Raw genomic sequence first — 19,566 nt, forward strand, 5'->3', positions numbered from 1 at the left:
TAATTTCATATATTATCTCTCTGTCCTTTGTTAGGGGTTCATTCTGTGTTTATGATAGTGAAGAGCATAAGCAGTAAAAGTCTTCTAAAACTTGTTTTAACTTAATCACTTAAATTATATGAACTTTCACTTAGATGCAGTATATAGTTAGCTGTTTACGTATTTGCACTGGGAAACAAATGAGCAATTTAACTCTATGATAAAATGCAGTTTTAAAAGAGCCTATACATATTGTTTTTTCCCACCTTACTTCCAGACATCTGTTCTGGCTGTTCTAGGTACTCCATTCTTAACAGGTTGAAATTGCCAGAAGACATTCATTACTGACTAGTTTATATCCATGCTTTTATATAAAGTTTATGACACCAAATGTCTCATCTGTGTCTCCCTAAATGTTTACCCTCTGGAAGTGTCTGCTTGGAGCTGTGGAGTTTTCCATGACTGTCCTTTGTAGAGAAGTTAAGGTGTGAACTTTAAAACAACACAGTGAATGAATGTTTGTCATGACTTTTTTTTTGCTTTTCTAATCTCTTATACTTTTCCATAGCATGAACAAAGCAGAAGGTCTCAGAATTTTAGAGCAGTGAATTTTGCAACAAACACTAGGAACTAATCTAAGGTGTACTTAGAGCACTAGCTCATTTCATGACAAAACTAAGCACATTTCTGATTCCACATGCAACCTTCATATTGCAGTTCATCACAGAGTCTTGCTCTTTTTGAGTAACTGAACTAAATGAATTTTTATTCTTAGATTAAAAAAATATTTTCTCTCTTGCAAGCTAGTCTTGATATGTAAAACACTTTCTTTAGGAACACAACCTATTATCATAGTATTTCCAGCACAAAAAAAAATGCAACTATAAACAGCAAATAAAATCTATAGTTTTACTAAATTTTGTAAAACGAGACAAATATCTCAGAAAAAAATCAAGTTTTAATGACTTATGAATAGGTAAAAATTATACTTTTTAACCAAAAATAACCAAAATTACTTATTATTTTTTCCTTGTATGATTTTGTGCAGGCCAAATATACATACATATGGTATTCCAAAAATGCTTCAGCACAGCTTCTTTGGTAGCTAAAAGGTCTGTTTATGGTTTTATTCCAGTTGGAAGATAATAGTATTTTAAACACACAGTGACCTAGATATTATAATTCATATTCTGGCACTTCTCCAAATGTTGAAGTTATTTATATCTGATATTTTAAATATTAAACCAGCAGATTGATACTACCAAAACCACTGGGATCCTAGCTCATTTTTTTGCAGTCACCAATTATAATAGTATCCCTTACTATAAAGAGTGAAGACCACATATGAAAGCTTTTTTTAGCCAAACGTTATCCAGATTGAACTTTTCTAGTATTTCTTACAGTTCAATATAAAATGCATGCACAAAATCAAAAAAATAATCAACCAAACAAAATCCACAAGAATTAATTTTAAATGAAATAATCATGTAGCGATTTTGTTCCTTATATTAAAGTAGTCAGCAATATTGCTGTGTTTTCAATCTGATTTATTTATGTTAATAGTATTTCCATTCACATTTGTAAAAAGGATATAAAAAATAAATAGAGAGTGTAAAGCAAGTTTTTTTTCCAGGATGAAGCTCTTTCAAAAAACAAGCCACTTATTTTATCCCAAACAAGCATTATATTTTTCAGAAGCCCTAATAACAAGAAATGATACTGCTCTCTCTGATGCAATGAATAGCCATCCAAATTCAGAAAATATCCATGTTGTTACCATGAAGTCAGCAGGACTAGACAAGACAGCTGGTATTTTGACCAAGAAAAGTGTTTTCTGTAAAGAATATTAGATTTTTAAATGATAGGCTGAATCAGGAGTGGCTATTCACCACTTGAATGAAGTAAAACAGTTAACCTGGCACACTACCAGAAGTATGAAGCTGACGTTAATTTAGTATCTGCTGTGTTTTATTTTTTGAAAGGGCCTATTGGAAGAAAGGCCTACTAAAAACCTACAAGATAGAGCATGTAACATTTTTCCAGCACTATATTCTAAAATCTCCCAAGTGTATTCCATGTCTTGTGTTTAATTACCTCTTTAATGACTCCCATCTGGAAAAAAACCACAATGTAAAACTTAAGTTACACTCATAGCATTAAATTATTATGTCGACTTGTCTTCAGGGGTGAAGATGATGAGTAATACAAAAATATCTTGATTGTTGAATTTGTCAAAAAAAATCAGAATAATTTTTAAAATCTGCACTCCAATGTATCCCAAACTCACTGAATTGTATTTCTGAATAACTATGAAAAAGTCAGCAGTAAAATAATTAAAAAATATATTTAGGAATGAAAAAGTATCAGTTGAGAAGAAATTGGTACCAAATGTAACTGCAATTACTTGTAGAACCTAATTATCATTGCATGAAGATAAATAATGATTGAGTAATTCCCCCAGTGAGTTTAATTCTTGTGTAGAATGAATATGGCTAAATATATCCACTTTTTGAAGTTTCACTGGAATTGTAGTAAATAAGAGTCACAAGAGCATATATACTATCATGTCAAGAAAGCAAACTGACACTACAGACCCGCAGTTAAATACAAGTACAAAATGATAGAGCAGAACAAGTTGCCCAAACATTTCTATAGCTCCTCATTTAATCACAGGATTTACAATGTTTCATAACTCCAAACTCCATTAGCCAGGGCAGATTGCTAGTTTTGTGATCCAAATATTGAACTGAAGGCAAGCAGCATGCAAGATGAGATCATCCAAGGCCTCATTATCTAAAATACTTAAAGCCCCATATAATTTCAACCTTTAAAAAATAATTTCCAGAGTCTTAATCCAATCTCATAGGCAGTGAAGCTGTGATAGTCAATATTCCAATGACAGAGCAAGTTCGGTATCAAAATTGTGCCTGGAAAGGCTTGGAAAGGCACATTTTCTATTGAAGTTATTTCATTAATGTAATGATCCATAGCAAAAGTTCTGTGAATAGCTAGAATGGCAAAACATTGGAGAAAAGATAGCCACTATGTGTAAGAAAAATTCAAAGAAACAAGCACTCACTTGAAATTAAGCCTTAATTATGTGTTTTCTGTCTCTGGTTTTCTGACTGATTAGAATAAGCATGAAATACAGTTCTACACAGACAAGAAAGAAGGCCAGGTCTGTATTAAGCTAAGTCCAGACAAAAAATGTAGCGAGAAAGCAGGGAGAAAACCCAATGTCTTGTTGAGAAGATATTGTCTTACTCATGGAAGCTTGATATTTCTATATAATAGGAGAAACTTGTAAATGTGGTACTTGACTCTATACTTGATATTTCAGTGGCTCTAATTCTTGCTGTGTAATGATACACAGATAATGATCCTGCCTTAATAGTATCTTGTACGACACATCTTAACTACCACTGACAATAGCTTTACTTCAATAACTTCATTATCATATAATCATGTAAATGTTTGTGTTGGAAGGGACCTTAAAAGTCATCTTGCTCCATTCTCCATTCCACAGGAAGGGACATCTTCACTAGATCAGTTTACTCAGAACTCCATCCAGCCTGGTCTTGAGCACCTCCTGGTGAGGGGAGTTCACCACATCTTGTTTGTAACTGTCATATAATTATCCAGAATCTTCACTGACTGATGTTCTGCACAATGTGACTGCTATGCTCAATCAAATTCATTTTCAATACTGACTCCCACTGGCTATGCAGATAAAGATGAAATAAAGTCCATAAATTGACAAATACTTAAGGAAAAAAAAAAAAGAAAAAGAGAAAAATCTATGAAGGCTGTAATTAGGATTTGAAACAGAACTGGAGAAACACCACAAAGAAATTTATTCCAAAATTAGCAAATTCTTCAGGATCTCACATCATTTGTTTGCCCTGTTATTCAAACATCAACCCTACCTTCTCAGGCAAGCTTTTTCAAACTATGAGATGTGTTTCTGGAAAAGTAAAGTAAATGTATAAAAATATTTTAAAATCAGTAAAGTACTCTGGGGAGCTATTATTAGAGGGGAAACATGGTATCAAGTCTCAGCAACAGTTTGAATACAAGTGGTCGGATTAAGTTTTAAGGAGTTTACAAGATTAGTTCAGGTTCATCAAAAATATGAAATCCTAATTCCACAAACTTGCTCATTTCCTTAAGGCTTTGAGAATTTTTCTGACAGTATTGTACCTATATCAAGAAAGTGAGAAGTTACAAAAGAAGAGTTACTTCTATCTCCTGCAGAGGTGTTAATAGGAAAGATATTTGTCTGCTTTATTTAAAGGTAAATGTGAAGTGGTTTTCTGAAAGAGTCTGAACCTTATAAAGACTGTTTTTGCAGGTCACTGTCTTATATAAAATAAAATTATGATCATCTGCTGTAGATTATGTTCCAAAATAAAGATTTGAGAAATTGTCTAGTATAAGCCATTGAATTATGACAAAATTTAAGGAAAAATAAACCAAACCTGTAATCCAGATGAGTTGGGTTCTTTTTCTCTTGTATAGAGATTTTACCTGGTCATTTACTAACAGCTGTACACATCTATTTGGCAATTCCATTTTCTTTATATTTAAGGGAACTCCCTTCTAAAGTTCCCAGAGAAATGTAGCTTTGTGTACAAACTAATTTTAAAAAATTCAAATATATAATATGATATGGATATTGGTATTGGTCTGAGACCATCAAAATAGGAGAAAAATATAAATCCTATTTCTATACTCTTCTTTTGTTCTGTCCGGAACTTGAACCTTACAAGTTTTTTCTCATTCCACCTCTAAAGAAGTAACTAAAGAGAAGAGAATAAATTTCTTAGGGAAAAAGTCAAGATTGTGGTTTTTATACTATGTAGCTTAGGAAATTTGCAAGGGCTAACAAAATTTAAATCCTTTTCGAAATCTCTTGTAATTGTTTGTGGTTTGTAGCAGATAAATATCACCCCTGGCATATTTTAATAAAAAAATATATTTTAGAATGTCTCTTTCCTGACCTTTACTCCCTAATTGTTCAGATTTATGACAGTGCTGGGAAAGTGTCTAATATACAGTGACTGCAACAGCAACAGTAGGGTACCAAATAATACCAGGACATATTAACAACTCAGAACTGAAGATGGGGATGACTGATAAAAAGACTGTGAAAGAAACTTAGAGAACTATATTTTTTAAAAAAAGGTTCATTTGTTTTATTGCTTAGTTGCTTAAAAGACAGGGATAAAACTTCAACCAAGTAACTTTTTAGAAGTATGTTTGAACTTGAATTTTCATGTATCTTTTAAATTTCTTTGTTTATCTCTTAATTGGAGCACACATTCTCCTACCTGTTATTGTCTCCTATGATAATACCTCACTTTATGTAGTGAGGTATCATCAAAAATATTTTAATAAACTGCAAAATCTTCTTACTGCTGGAGATTACATATAAGAAAAACTATTTACTCTCTTTCCATAACAGGGTAATTTTCTTTTCTGTATAATTTTTCTTCTTCTCAAACGTGGGAACTTGTTTTCTGTGAAATATTTGCTAAGCAATGTTAAATATCTTCCACTCTGTGCCCTTCTCTGAAAATCCTTTTCTTTCTCTCTCTTGTAACAGGAGTTGGAATTCACAAAGTTGAGGTAGGAAACTAATTTTATTACTGGGTAATTTAACTAATTTACTAAAGCCAAGGGTATTAAAGCTTTATGATGTTATTCTTGTGATTTGTGTCTAGCAGTTATTCACTATTGCAACTCACAGAGAAGGTTTACAGTCAGCACAAAATCTCTTTTCCACAATATAGAGAACTACTACTGTGGATTCTTTTTGTCAGTGTTGTGTTGGATAAGATTTTCAGCTAAAATGATCAACCATTTTTATGCGCTTATAAATAGTTCTGAAGTATAACACCATATTCTAGCTCCTATCTTTCCACTGATGCTGAAGTTTTCCTGTACTTTGTATTTGACTTTGACCTGGAGCCCAGGAAAATAGAAAGTTTTTAGGAAGCTGTAACTTCACCGGGCAGTGGAACACTTTTATCTTTTATCTTTCCAGAACTTCAAAATTGTCTTTAAATGAAAAGAGAGGGAAGGTGGTGCTCTGAACTAAAGATAGTTCTGAATTTGCTTTATCTACATAGTTCTGTGATAAAGCTGAGTTCATGACACACATATAGAAATCAACGTGTTCTTTTTTAATTATGTCTGACAGAATTGGAAACACCCATTAATTGACATATTTAAGTGTCAAGTGACTCAGTTGTTGCAGTGAAACTAGATGGAAAAAAAAAAGCTTTTTAATATAAACTCTCAAAAGTAAATTTTTAACTTCAGTATTTTGGCCATAATTTACAGTTCTTTATTTGGCTGCAGTTAATCTTATTTTATCAATGGATCATTAAAAGGTAAAGAATATATCTAACTTTAGTTGTGAAGCTTGAGGTTTCAAAATGTGTCTTTATTTTTGTGGAAAAAATTCAATCTATATTACCATCTGTAAAATGACTAATGTTTAGAATAGGTTTAAGTATACTGATAAAAACTTCATTTTAGATGTAAACACCAGACAGAATTTAGCCAGGGACACTTAGATATCATTTCATATTTCTGTGGACAAAAGATTTTTTTTTTTTTACATTATTGAGTAAATTTTTTTCACTAGATGTATTTGGTTTTTATTTCTACCTTCTACCCCAAGTTCCTACTCTTTTTCTTATTGGAATATGAGGCATGCATATTTTATACTTTTATTATTTCATAGCCTGGGAATTTCTTTGTGCATAACCATAAATTCTTTCTTGAAAAGCACAACAGATAATCCCAGTAACACCAACCAATACAATTTCCTCTGGTATGGCAGTGGTCACCTAAACCCCTTTGTGCATTCATTTAAGAGCTGAATGTTTAACTGTACACACATATACACTAGAGAGACACAGAGAGAGAGAGAGAGAGGGAGAACCAAAAGAATTCTTTTAGAGAATACCCTGTTTCCACCTAGATTCTTTGCTATAGAAGCTTCCATGGCTCTCTGCCCACAGCTCATTAGAGTGTTCTGTGTCCCATGACAAGCAATGTCCCAGCAGTACTTTTAGGACTCTCTCCACATTACTGATACACTCTGTCTTTAGGTCTAATAGTTCCTCTGCTACAACGTCTGAAAAGAGGCTTTATGGCCTATTCTGAGTGGTTGTTTGAAGAGAAGCTACCTAGAAAACAATAATAAAATCATGTTTGGAAATTAAAGAAATATTAAGAATAAGAAAAAGAAAGGAAAGGTCAAACAAAAGTCTGTAGGACCTCATATCTGAAAAGAATTCCATTCTGGTTAAGAATCACTTTTGTTCACTCTCTTACTGAAAAATCTTAGAAGAGGAAGCAAGGGGCTGTGCAGAGAACAGGATTTACAGAGAGCAAGCTCTTTCCTTCTGCATGCAGGGTACTTGTGGTGATCCAGCATTTCTTGAGGCCAATTTGTTAGACATGATTCAATTTCCCTCCAGTTTTCTGGCTGCAATATCAGTGGGAGGGAATTTATATTGACTGAGCAAAATCTTTAATGTTGTGTGATTTAAATGTGGGACCAAAGAGAATTAAAGAAAATGGAGTTTGGGTTGGTCATACGACCAGTAATCAACTTCAAGAAATAAACAACCCAATCACTGAGCTGAGTCCCTCAGGCCCAGCAAACCAGATCTGCCTCCTATTTGCAAAGTACAGTCCAAGGCAGAATTTACCTCACTACAGGGAATACGTGGAAGCTCTATATACATATTTTGAACACAATTTATGTTTCTTCATAGAAATATACATGTGCCCTCACAATATTCTTTTGCATGTCACTCTTTATCTATATAGTGGTGTTCTCTCTTCCATATGTCAGTATCACATGACCGTAACAGAAATTTTAACATGTAACAATGAATATTGTAGCAGAAACCAAATGCACATCCTAGACTAGGTATTCCAGAAAAAGCAAAAGTTGTCCTTAGTTATCATGAACAACTGCTTAGGTTTCTGATAGAAGCAATAGATTTAATTGTTACTTAAAACCTTCAGGAGAGGGCAGGTTTAGCTCATACACTACATTATGAAAATTATTGTTTTCATGTCTTTAGGATCAGGACCTGTGTTTGGGATAGGAATTAATCCATTAGTGATGATGAAATATCAGCATACAAATTCTATACATAATTATATATGTGTATCTATTTTTATCTCACAAATTCCTCTTAACCTTTTAACTAAAATAAAAGCCATTAACTGATTCAAATAGTCTCTGCTTCTTCATCCTGCAGATATCTTTAATGTTATCATTCTCAAAAATACATTTACAGATAGTTTGGGCAGGTGTGTGACTGAAAAAGGTCAAAGTGAAATACCAGCATACTTAACAAAAGTATTCCTGCACTCTATCACAAAAATCCTTTTGGTTGCATAGCAACAGCCTTTTTAATTACTACTTGCAGTCTAGGTTTTAATAATTTAATTAGTATTTTTCTTCATTAAACTGTTTCACCCAATAAATTTAATGTATTCAAGTCATTCCTTGTTTTTTAATGGTCTTTTTAACTTCCGTTCTTCATCCTTCCAGCATCTTTGGCTATGCTAGTAGAGACTAAAAATCTCATTGACTTAATATCAAAAACCACAATCTAAAGGACTCAGCTTTATACAATAAGTAAAGAGACATTTTGGGTAGCCTTTGTAGCTGAAGTTGTTGGAGTTCAGGTAAGCATTAGTTAGTCTGGCTTCATAAAACTAAGGCTTTCAGAGGCTTTCAGAGGTAAACTTCAGTGGCATGATTAGTGTATACAACCTTTAGAGGTAATGATGTTAGCCCTTTTGAAAGAACCTTTATCTCATACTATTTAATCTTAGGTAACCAGAACAATAGCTCCTTATGAAAAATCCTCAGCTCTTGGTCTGTATTAAGACATTGCTGAGAAGCTGAAGCCTACAAAAACCAAGTAAAGTGAGAATAATTATGTGAGGGGGAAGGAGATATTATCTGAACAGCTGCAGAAGGCATCCACTTTTACTATGAGGAGCACTGGCTGATTCATAGTGCAGGTCAAAGCTGACAGCAGAGCCAAGGTGGTATCTCTACTGTCAATGTTTACACACTAAGAGGGCAAAAATACATGGCAGCAGACACCAAAACATTCAGCTTATGTCTACTGGCTATGAAGGAAGAAGATAAAGGAAACATTCCCTCTGAAATAATTTTCTTAGCAGTAGTGACTTCTGTAATGGCAGGCAGCAAGAATTTTTTACTCTGCAGGAGCACCTTTGTGATATCTACTGTCTATGCCCCTATGTCTGCCTACATTCTGAGATATCATCCGTTGAAGACTTTAATTTTTAAAACTCTTTTAAATTTTAGAAACTTGTATGTTTCCTTTATCCATTTATATTTTGAAGAAATAAGCTTTTCTCTCCTATTCCCCCAAATTAAACTTTAATCCAAATTCAAATCTGTATATGACAGATTTAAATATCTGAGTATCTGTAACAGACATTGTTTCTGTTAGAGAGGTAAGTGGTTCATGAAAGTGTTCTGACATATTTAGCATTTCAAATATTATTTACTGAAATATAAAAAAATATTATTTGATGGATAGATTTGTGGATGCAAAAAAAAAAAAAATTCTTCCCCTGCTCAGAAATAAATAGTTGTATTTTAAAGATTCTTAAGCAGCTGAATTTGTACTGCAGTGCTTTCTGTCACTACCTGAGGGATTCATCTAACATAATTTTAATTATTTTTATGTTTAAATTCTTTACAATATTCACGTCTCTTTATTCACCACCCAGTCTTACATATGCACTTCTTGCTGTCTCATCTACATTGTATTTTCATAGCCATTTTGAGACTATCATGAATCATTTTAAGACGTTTTACAGGTGATTTGTTAAAACAAAACCACCAAAGAAGACAACCTTAACCTTGTGGGTAAAACATAAAAAAATTAAACTCCTTGGTTCATTATCTCTCTCATTACAACATGTTTCTCTAAATAGGATTAATAGAGTACCTACCACAGGTTTTCTGCACTGATTGCACATGAATTTGTGGATGCTAATATTCAAGGACATTAAAACAAAAATAAAAGAAATTAGATGCTTTCAAATAAGTGATACTTTAACGTTTGATCCCATAAAATAAAATAAACATTACAAAAAATTAAGCCTATAAACATCAGGAAGATGGATAAGTTGACACACCATTCTGCATATCTCTGTTTAATAATATTATATTTCATTTCCCATGCTAAGAAAACAGCCATTACCCAAAGCAGCCACTCGTAAACAGCCATTGTGAACAGATTGCATCCTTGTTGGTGGTATGATAATTGAAATAAGTTTACCAGTCTTTTATGAGGAAATACCAGATGTATAAAATACCTATTAATCAACTCACTCCATTTTGCAAACATCAGTTTTAATACCATAGCTATCAAAGGATAAATGGAATAAAAGAAAAAATATGAGAATTAACAAAATGGCTCAGCAGCACATTGCATTGCTTGCAGTGATGGAGGTAAACAAGGTAGCAGTCTAGGCTAAAAGAATTCTATCTTTTGGGCTTTGCTTATGGGCATTGATTTCGCTTTTTACACATGCCTGCTTTTCAGTCTCTGTAATGCCTCTCCTATAAGCCTGCTTAAGAGCAACTGTGTGAACAATAGCAGAAAGAGACAGCTGCCCATCAGTCTCTCATAGATGTTTGTTTCCTTTCTGTAATAATTGTAAATACAATTGTCACTGACTAGTTCTGTGTTTGTGCAATAGGCTTCAAAGGAATTACCTGTCATACAGTAAACTGAACTAGTATAACTAGCTTCTCTTCCTGGGCAAGTTTAGAGTTTTCATTTTCTTTCTTCTCTCTTTTTTTTTTTTTTTTGGCTTTTTTTTATAAATTTTTTGTTGTTGTTTTTGGAGCAGGTGGTAAGGTGGTTTTGGGTTCTTATTATTATTTTTATTATGCTTTAGAAACTAGGATTTTGACAATATCACAGGAACATGGAAGAACAAGTGACATGGATGAAAGAGTGATAAATTCGAGATTCATCCCCGAATTTATCTGTGTTACCTCTGTTTAACTCTGTTTTTTATTCAGAATAGAAGTAAAGATCTCCGGGAAAGTTTTCCTGTTCTGATTGCAAAACTCACCTCTTCTCAGTTGTACACTGTTTCTATCTACAAACACTTCTGTCTAAGCAGAAAATGTACTTTGCTGTTGAAAGAAGTCATAGAAAAAGTGTGGGTTCATCAGCTGCCATTCCTTAGGTAATGATGGCAGCAAAAGACCTGTAAGATTCTCTAGCTGCTTCACTGCTCTTTAGAGTTGTAGGAAACCTGCAATGCATTGACCTCTGATCAGAGACTATACACACACAGAGCCTTTTTTGCACTGCTTGAAGCGCTATGAGCATTTTGGAACAAGCAACTCAATGAAGTGACCAAATTACCTTTCTGACTCTAGTTTAGCTTGTGTGTTTTTCAGCCAGTGCTGCAGGTAAATAGAACTGGCTTGGCAAAAGGGGACAGGTCAAACTGAAGATTCTGTTGGCATTGAAATGTGACTGTCTTCAGACCACCTCTAGGTCTGTTCTTGTGTATGTTGCATTCTTAGAGCACATCTGGATATTTCTAGTGGAAAGACGACAATTTTTCCATTTTATGACTCTGACATGCAAAAGCATCACTATGAGATTTCAAATAAAGATAACCATAGTTGAGAACTTACTTTTACCCATTACTTTTACTTAGAAGCCAATGGAAAAATAACGTAGCTGTAGGGAAGTAAGGTTGTGAAAACATCAGTTTACATCTCAATTACTACTGTTACTTAGAAAAATATTTTGCTTATGCCACAGGAATCTTTGAAAAGAGCACAGAGGTACATCAGTGAGTTTGGCTATGAATTGTGATCAATCAATATCTGAATATGAATATTTATTTTAACAAAACTATGTGTACAAAAGGCAAGTTATCAACAGGGTGACTGATACCTTTGATTCAGTGAAAAACGAGAGAGCATATTTCAATGAAATACTTTTCTGGCAGGTAAACACTGATGAGGCAAAATATATCCACATTTAGCTAACTAATTAACCAATTGAAGCACTGGCATTGAACAAGGATATGGAAGAACAAGGATGTAACTTTTGATAAACCTGCTCAGTGGCAATAAAGATTAGCTCTGTAAGAATCCTGGCACTGAAATCAATACTAATCTGTTACTAAGGAACAGCTCAGCCAGTCAGAAGTTACATGGAGAGCTGGTAGCCTGCCCTTAAGCCATATGCAGAAAAATATGACATGCATACAATTGTTTGTAGAGATAGAGTTACATAACTTTTAAACATTGTGGTACCTCATACAGATATTTTTTGGCATGCAGTTTTTGAAGTTTATGGCAAGAAAAGCAGACAGGACTGCCAAGTTCAGTGAGTTGGACACTGTTGATTTTAGACACTTTGAATATTGCCCTTAAGAAGAGAATCTGTCTCAAATTTCTATGCATATACACAATATTACTGCCTGTGTAGTTTTACCAACTCCTTGGATGAGTACAGTTAAACATGCATTTAAACACTGACAGGAACATAATTCATTATTCTCACCACTTTATAATTTATAGCATTTCTTTATAGAAAGACTATACAATATATAGCATTTTGCCCCACCCATCTTGATATTATTCAATGTGGAACTACTCTTGGCAGCTCATCAGAGAAGTAGAGCCCACAACAGTAGGCAGCTGAGGTAGTCATTGGTGGAGCCCTGAGCACAGAAAATCTTCCTAGGTGAGACTGAGGTGCTGCTGTCAATAAGCAACACAGCTTTCACATCCATCTAGGGTCTTCAGCAGATTGCTGGCGCACAACAACCCCTTATTAATTTTGCATCTTAATCTCTTTATTTCTTCCTATTAATTCCAGTAGGAACTAAATACACAGTTTTACAACAGTAGGAATTTAAAAGCACAGAAACTTCAGAAGTATTCGTTGGCAAAATAAAAGACATCTTAGATAAGAAAAGTTAAGAGAAGGCATATTATAGGTATAATAAGTACTGTTTGAGTGATATCAAGTCATTTACTGACCTCTTTCCCCTTTACAATAGTATCGTTTGTGTTCTCTGAGTGCCATTACTTTGGCTCAGAGATATTCTAGAGCCATTCTGCTGGATAGCATGTGCAGCCATTGAAAAATATAATCCTTGCAATGAATTAAATGAAAAACTAACCAGAACAGCAGTACATATTACAAGCATAATAGCTAGTTTGAAAGTGTATCCTGGGGTTTCAGATGATGTCATAATCTGCTACAGCAAATTTAATAGTATTGTTGCCTGGAAGCTAATCCATTATACTATGTTTAATTTCACTAAGATGTAAATTACATGGTTCAGTGTTGCAAAGCACTGGCTACTGCCATTGTAGATTTTTGTTCTTGCAGCTGTCAGGAATTCTAATATTTTTTTGGATTTTTTTAGCTAGGAATCTAGAGCTTTTATAGATTTTTTTAAGAATAATCATTTTAGTCTCCCTTATTTGCTATTAGTCTACCTCATCTCTTCACTAGTCTCTTTTCCAGAAATAATAATAGAATTATAGGCTGACTCTTTGAAGTACATCAGTAAATATTCAGTCATTGAAGAAGAGAAAAGCGATATGACTTGAAAGTGACTTCTTGCCTGTTATCACACTTGATTTTAGTGAGTCTTCAAGCAAAAAAGAAAATGCTGAAAATGCTTTCCTTACAGAAAAAATAGCCAGCTTGGGTGTTTTTATTCCATCTTTTATGGTAACTGCCAGAATGGAATTTGGGGAGACGTTCTGTATTACCGTTCTGCATTACCACATGACTTTTAACAGACAAAAATATAAAGAAAACTTGCCCCCAATAAGTAGATCAAACTTCTGTTGTAATCTGAAATTTGCAGCTGAACTACATAGGAAAATAGCCTAGCTGACCATCTGTAAAGTGTAATAGGTGTATCTTTAACCACCATCTTTTTCTACCATTAAAAAATGCAGTAATTGACTATTGACATCTAGACATCAGGTTTAACATCAATGATTTATTGACCATTATTAAAAGTACTGTGATATATGTCAATGAAAATGCTATGAGTGGCTTATTGTTTTTATGTTGGTTAGTTGGTTAAATGTTGGTTAGTTAAAAAATTATTTTCCTTGCACATCTATATATTTTTCTCTCTGCACTTGTTTGTAGGTGGATAATTTACCTATCTACAATGCTTGCCAATTGCATGCTTCTGACAACATAATTGATTTTAGGCAGCCTTACACATATATGGGAAATTGGTGAAAACTTCAGGTTAGCTTTTAAAAGCAAGTATTGTTAACAAAAGGATGCCTCACAACAGAGGTACGCTTGAGAAGACATAGAATAAATCAACAGAAGCTGGTGTCAGCTATAAGCTGCACACAATGAAAAATAATCTAATCTTTATTTTGAAAACTTAAAAACAAATATGAATATACCAGTGGCTCACATTTACAAAAATGTGCTCATATTCACTGCTGTCAGTAGCCTTTGTTGATGTAGCAAAGCCATTTCCTCAATTTTTATTCTGGTTGTATCTATTTGCTTATCTTAATTGTTGTGATCTACTGGCACATCTTGCCATCTTTATATCACAGCTGTGGTTTAGCAGTCATTCAGTGGGTCTATGAGAGAAGGCATACTTCTGTTGGTGCTCTGAATCATTTCAGTGATCAGTCAAATTAAAGCAGAAATGAAAGTGCATTATATCAAAAAAATATTCTAAGAACAGCCATAAGATCTCTTTGAAACTGTCTGAATTTGTCTTTGAAATTATCCATACAAGAACTTGAAATCATGTCTTGGAGTAATTCAGCTGGGTTTTTGTCACATATTTAAACAAAAATATAAGTGTTGTGTTTTGGTACCAGTGTGAAAGGATTTTTTTAGGCTATTTGCTTTTAGAAGCTGATTTAGGTAGTACGAAAGTATAAAGGTCTTACAGCTTTAACTGATGCCTCTCTGAAAAAAAACTATAACCAAGCCTAAGCAATACTTTCCTCTCACCATCACTTCTGTCATTTTTGAATTTTAATGAGCCTACAGAGAAAAGAGTGAAAAATACCATTTTACTCTCAGTTTCTATTCCTTCTCTTCCTTCTACAGTAGCCTATTCGAGGTATAGAAAAGTTGTGGGGAAACAGTATCCTGGAAGTATTTTTCCATTGTCTGCAGAGAAGCTACAAAGGGGAGTACAATCTACTTTTAAATGAGATAAATATACACTTACAGTCACTATGAAGAAAGCAATGAGGACTAAGAAATTATTTTATCTGCAAGATTCTTCATGATACACACCACTTGGAAAAGCACAATGGCCAAAAGCTTGGTATAAGCTTGGTGCCTCAGCTCAGTACCTCAGCTCCACAATAGTGGTTTTAGGGCAGGTGGACTCAGCTTCACGATTCAGAGCATAGGAAATACAGCTTGCCTACTCCTCTCATGATGGGGATGGGGAAAGGTGGAAATTAATATCTACATGGCAAGTGGCTGTCTGCAGCTCTTATAATGCATTTAACCATTATATTGTAGCTTTATCAAGAGACTACAGTTTGCATTTGAGTGCTATGGCTGAAATTAAGTGAGAGCGGTACCAATTCCTGAAACACAGTGGACTGTGAAATTTGTTGGATTAGAGGAACTGTTTCTACACTGCAAATGGATGGCAAATACCACTTCAAAATCTTCCTGCTCTCCCTTTCATTAGAAAGAAAAAAACCTGCAAAATAGGAGGAAAAGAATAATACTGTCACAGAAGTAGTTGAATTTTCTCTTGCATTGCAGATTTTCTCATATGTGTTTCTCATATGTGAGTTTTGGTCATGTTGAGGGTTTTTTTGAATCTAAATAATGTGTCTGATACTTTACTAATCAGAACTGTAAGAGATGTGATTACTTAGAACTTCATGCTCAGTGAGTATGGTATTCTAAAAATAGAATAGCAGTGTAAAGCAAGGAGGCATCAGGATAGATGAAATCAGCTTTTCTTCCTTTTTTGTTTTGTAGTAGTAGGAAATCATTTAAGAATAACAACTTTTAAAGGAAAAAATTAGGTACAGTGCAGGTAATATTCGTTTTAGTTTCTGGTTAAAAAGAAATTGTGAATCACTGATGCTTCTGTTTTATATAACAAGGAAAATATTGGAATTTAAGAAATTATTTGAAAGGTATATCAGTTAATGGGAGATGCCCAGGTGCAGTTAGCTTTTTCGCTTTCAAAACTAAATTTACAGAAAACCTAATTATATGGTGAGCATATACGTTTTTTCCCACTTCACTGAAAATTGTATGGTACTATTTCCAATGTTCATCTGTATCTTGTCTTCTGAAATCTGATCTTCAAACCTAAATTTTAAAGAAATAAAAAAGTGAACAACGATGAGCATAAACCAGCAACCCACACCCATGTGCTGTAACCTTCTGCTCTGAAATGAGAATTATGCAGTCTATGCATAAATTCCAAACACTCATCACTTCTGTTTCTCTGAGTTGCATGGTTGACATGCAAAGTCCTCAAAAAAACTGAATTATATTTAGTCCAAGAGTATTCCCCACCTCAACTCCTAATCAATGGATTTTCTCTGATTTTTCTTTTTTTTTTTTACTAGAATAAAGATCTCTAAACTGTAACCCGATTCTGTATCAATATTACATTCCTATATATTGAAATATGCTTAAACACTTGGAATATAAAATACAGTTAAATAGTAGATGATAATGGCATACCATAAGGGATTTAATGACTTGTTTACTTCGCAGTTCCATATGTGGCACATACAAAAAAATTATTTTTTTACTTTCAATAAAATTATATTTGGATACAATACATACATATATAAACACTCCTATCTGTATCTATATCTAATCTATATCTATATCTATACATATATATATATATGTGGAACTGGGGAATTAACTTTCAGATTTTATTCCTAAAATGGCTCCTTTCACATTCATAATACTTTGCCTAGCTGGAGTATTGAAGAATATGTAAAATTTGTTATTATTTGGAAAATGAAATTCTAAGTAACTTCTTTATAAAAAGGATTTTTTAAAACCCCAATCTTTGCAAGCATAAGCCAAATCACAAGCCCTGTGTTTTGTGTTTGCATTGCTAATTTATCTTCATCTGATTGAAAATTCTGGAATTTTGCACATCCTTTTTAGGCTATTTCAGTATCACATTGCATTCTGTCAATGTCTCATTTGAACCTAATGTTTTATTCAATATCACATGTATAGCACTACATAAAAGTAATAATTCTAAAAGATGAGTGAAGCTAAAGCATTTTTAAAATTTACTATGGATGTTATTTTATCTTTATTTCATAACTTTCATAATGCAAATGGGTAGACTAATTCTATTTTTACTTTGACTAGTTTGATTTCTATTTTTTAAAACAACCCATACTTCTGTATAAGTTTTGTGAAAGTATGCTAAATCAGTCAGAAAAACGTCTAATTTTGTCCCAAAACACCCAGTTGTTCTTATTATCAAAAGTATCTATAAGTTTTCCATGGGAAATGTTTAAAAATTATGAAATTAATAGGGCATTTACTTTGGGCTACTTTACCTTAGGCCCAAGGCAATGAGGAATTTAGTAGTGACCAAATTTTTTTCTTTTTTGTACGTGATGTAAATTGAGAGACTAAAACAGAAAAAAATTTAATTATACTTGTAGAAAATTTAATAATTTATATTGTACACTGAAATATTTCAGCTTTTCTTAATTTTTGTCTTATTCACCAAAAAGTGCAAAGAATGAAATTGTGTGTTAGAAACAGATCTGATTTCTTCTCTGTTTCTTGTGCAACTCTCCCCATTTTTTCCCCTTTCCTTACGATGTGATTTGTCTACTAAACCACAAAAAAGTTTGTTATTGGACGTGCATAAAAATATCTCAGTTTGTTACTACTTCTTCGGTTACGTAAGAGCACCAGAAATACCATACTCAAGCAGTACTATACTCTGACCAGTGCTATAATTCTTCCTCTGGTAGTGACAACAGTAGTTCAATCCACACGCTCATAGTCATGGAATCATAGAACAGTTTGTGTCAGAAGGCACCTCTGAAGATCATCTAGTCCATCACCCTGTCACAGATAGGAACACCTTCCACCAGACCATGTTGCTCAAAGACCCATCCAGCCTTACCTGGAAATCTTCTCGGGATGGGGTATCCACAACCTCTCTGGGCAGCCTCTTCCAGTGCCTCACCATTCTCACACTAAAGAACTACTTTATGTCCAGTCTAAGCTTGCCTTCTTTCAGTTTAAAACTGCTACATCTTGAGCTGTCACTACAGGCCTTGGTAAAAAGTCTCCCTCCATTTTTCTTGTAAAACCCTTCTACACAAAAGTAGGCCACACTGAGGTCTCCTTGAAGCCTCATTCCCTCCAGGCTGAACAACCCCAACTCTAGCAACATATTTTCATGGAAGAATTATTCTCACCCTCTGACCCTTTTTGTGGCCCTCCTGTGAACCTGCTCAGATCTAGACGCAGCACTTTGCCTTGGCCTGTTGTGATGCCTTATCAGCTGGTAGAAATATGAAGCAGACACAGCAGTAAAGGGGAAAGGGAATATTACCTCAGTTTTTAATAGGATCCTAGATGCACACTCTTCAAAGCTGGAAACACGCCGGGAAGCAACCCGTGTACAATGCATATACAACTTTTATGAAGCTCGTAAATTAGCACATCTACCTAAAATCCCCCAATAAGAAACTTAATAAATGAAGTAATTGTCCCCCTGTTGTAATTACGTCCCCCAAATGAGACTACAGCCTAGTTTACAAAAATATGTTTCAGAGAGGAGGCTCTGTCCAAGATTGGAGCCTCTAGTTCTGAGGAAGTATGAATGTTTGGTCTTCCCACCCTCAAAACCCTCAAACTAAGATAAATATCAGACTACAGGAATTATAAATGTGGGGCTAAGGTACAAGGAGTGTTGTAAAGGGATGGGACAGGGTATAAAAAGAAGACAAAAATCACCAGGCATCAGCTGAACTTCATTAACTTCTCATGGGCCCCCTGGCCAAGCCTGTCAATGTCCCTCTGGAGAGCACTCCCTCCCTCTGGCAAATCAACTGCACCACTAGCTTGGTGGCTTGGTGTCATCCTCAAAGTTGCTTGGGCTGTACTCATTCCTACTGTCTATGTAATTTACAAAGGTCTTAAATAGCACTGTCACCCACATGGATCCTTGAGAGACAACAGTCATTTCTGGTTTCCACTTGGACATTGAGACATTGACTGCAATTATTTGAAAGCTCCCTTCCAAGCAGGTTTTTATCCATCTAACAGTCCTTCTGTCAAACCCATATCTCCAATGTTGCAGACAGAATATTGAACAGGACCATTTCAAAACCCTTACAGAAGTCTAGGTAGACTACATCAGTTGCTCTTCCTTTGTTCATTGGTGCAGTTACTCCACTGTAGATGGTCACCAGATCAGTCAAGCATGATTTGACTTTTGTGAAGCATGTTGTCTGTCCATAATCACCTCACTATC

At 34.2% G+C, this 19,566-nt stretch overlaps 1 protein-coding gene across 1 annotated transcript in view; it reads left to right on the forward strand.

Annotated features, from left to right (window-relative positions):
* The window catches only part of PTPRD (protein tyrosine phosphatase receptor type D), a 1,173,827-nt gene that overhangs the window by 606,930 nt on the left and 547,331 nt on the right, over window positions 1-19,566 (forward strand). Inside the window, exon 8 of the mRNA XM_085043363.1 lies at window positions 5,585-5,607. The gene's annotated coding sequence lies outside the window, so the exon portion shown is untranslated. The remainder of the gene's footprint in view (window positions 1-5,584; window positions 5,608-19,566) is intronic.

Source organism: Lichenostomus cassidix, chromosome Z (genome assembly GCF_008360975.1).
Source record: "Lichenostomus cassidix isolate B80296 chromosome Z, HeHo_3.0, whole genome shotgun sequence".
Taxonomy (NCBI): domain Eukaryota; kingdom Metazoa; phylum Chordata; class Aves; order Passeriformes; family Meliphagidae; genus Lichenostomus; species Lichenostomus cassidix.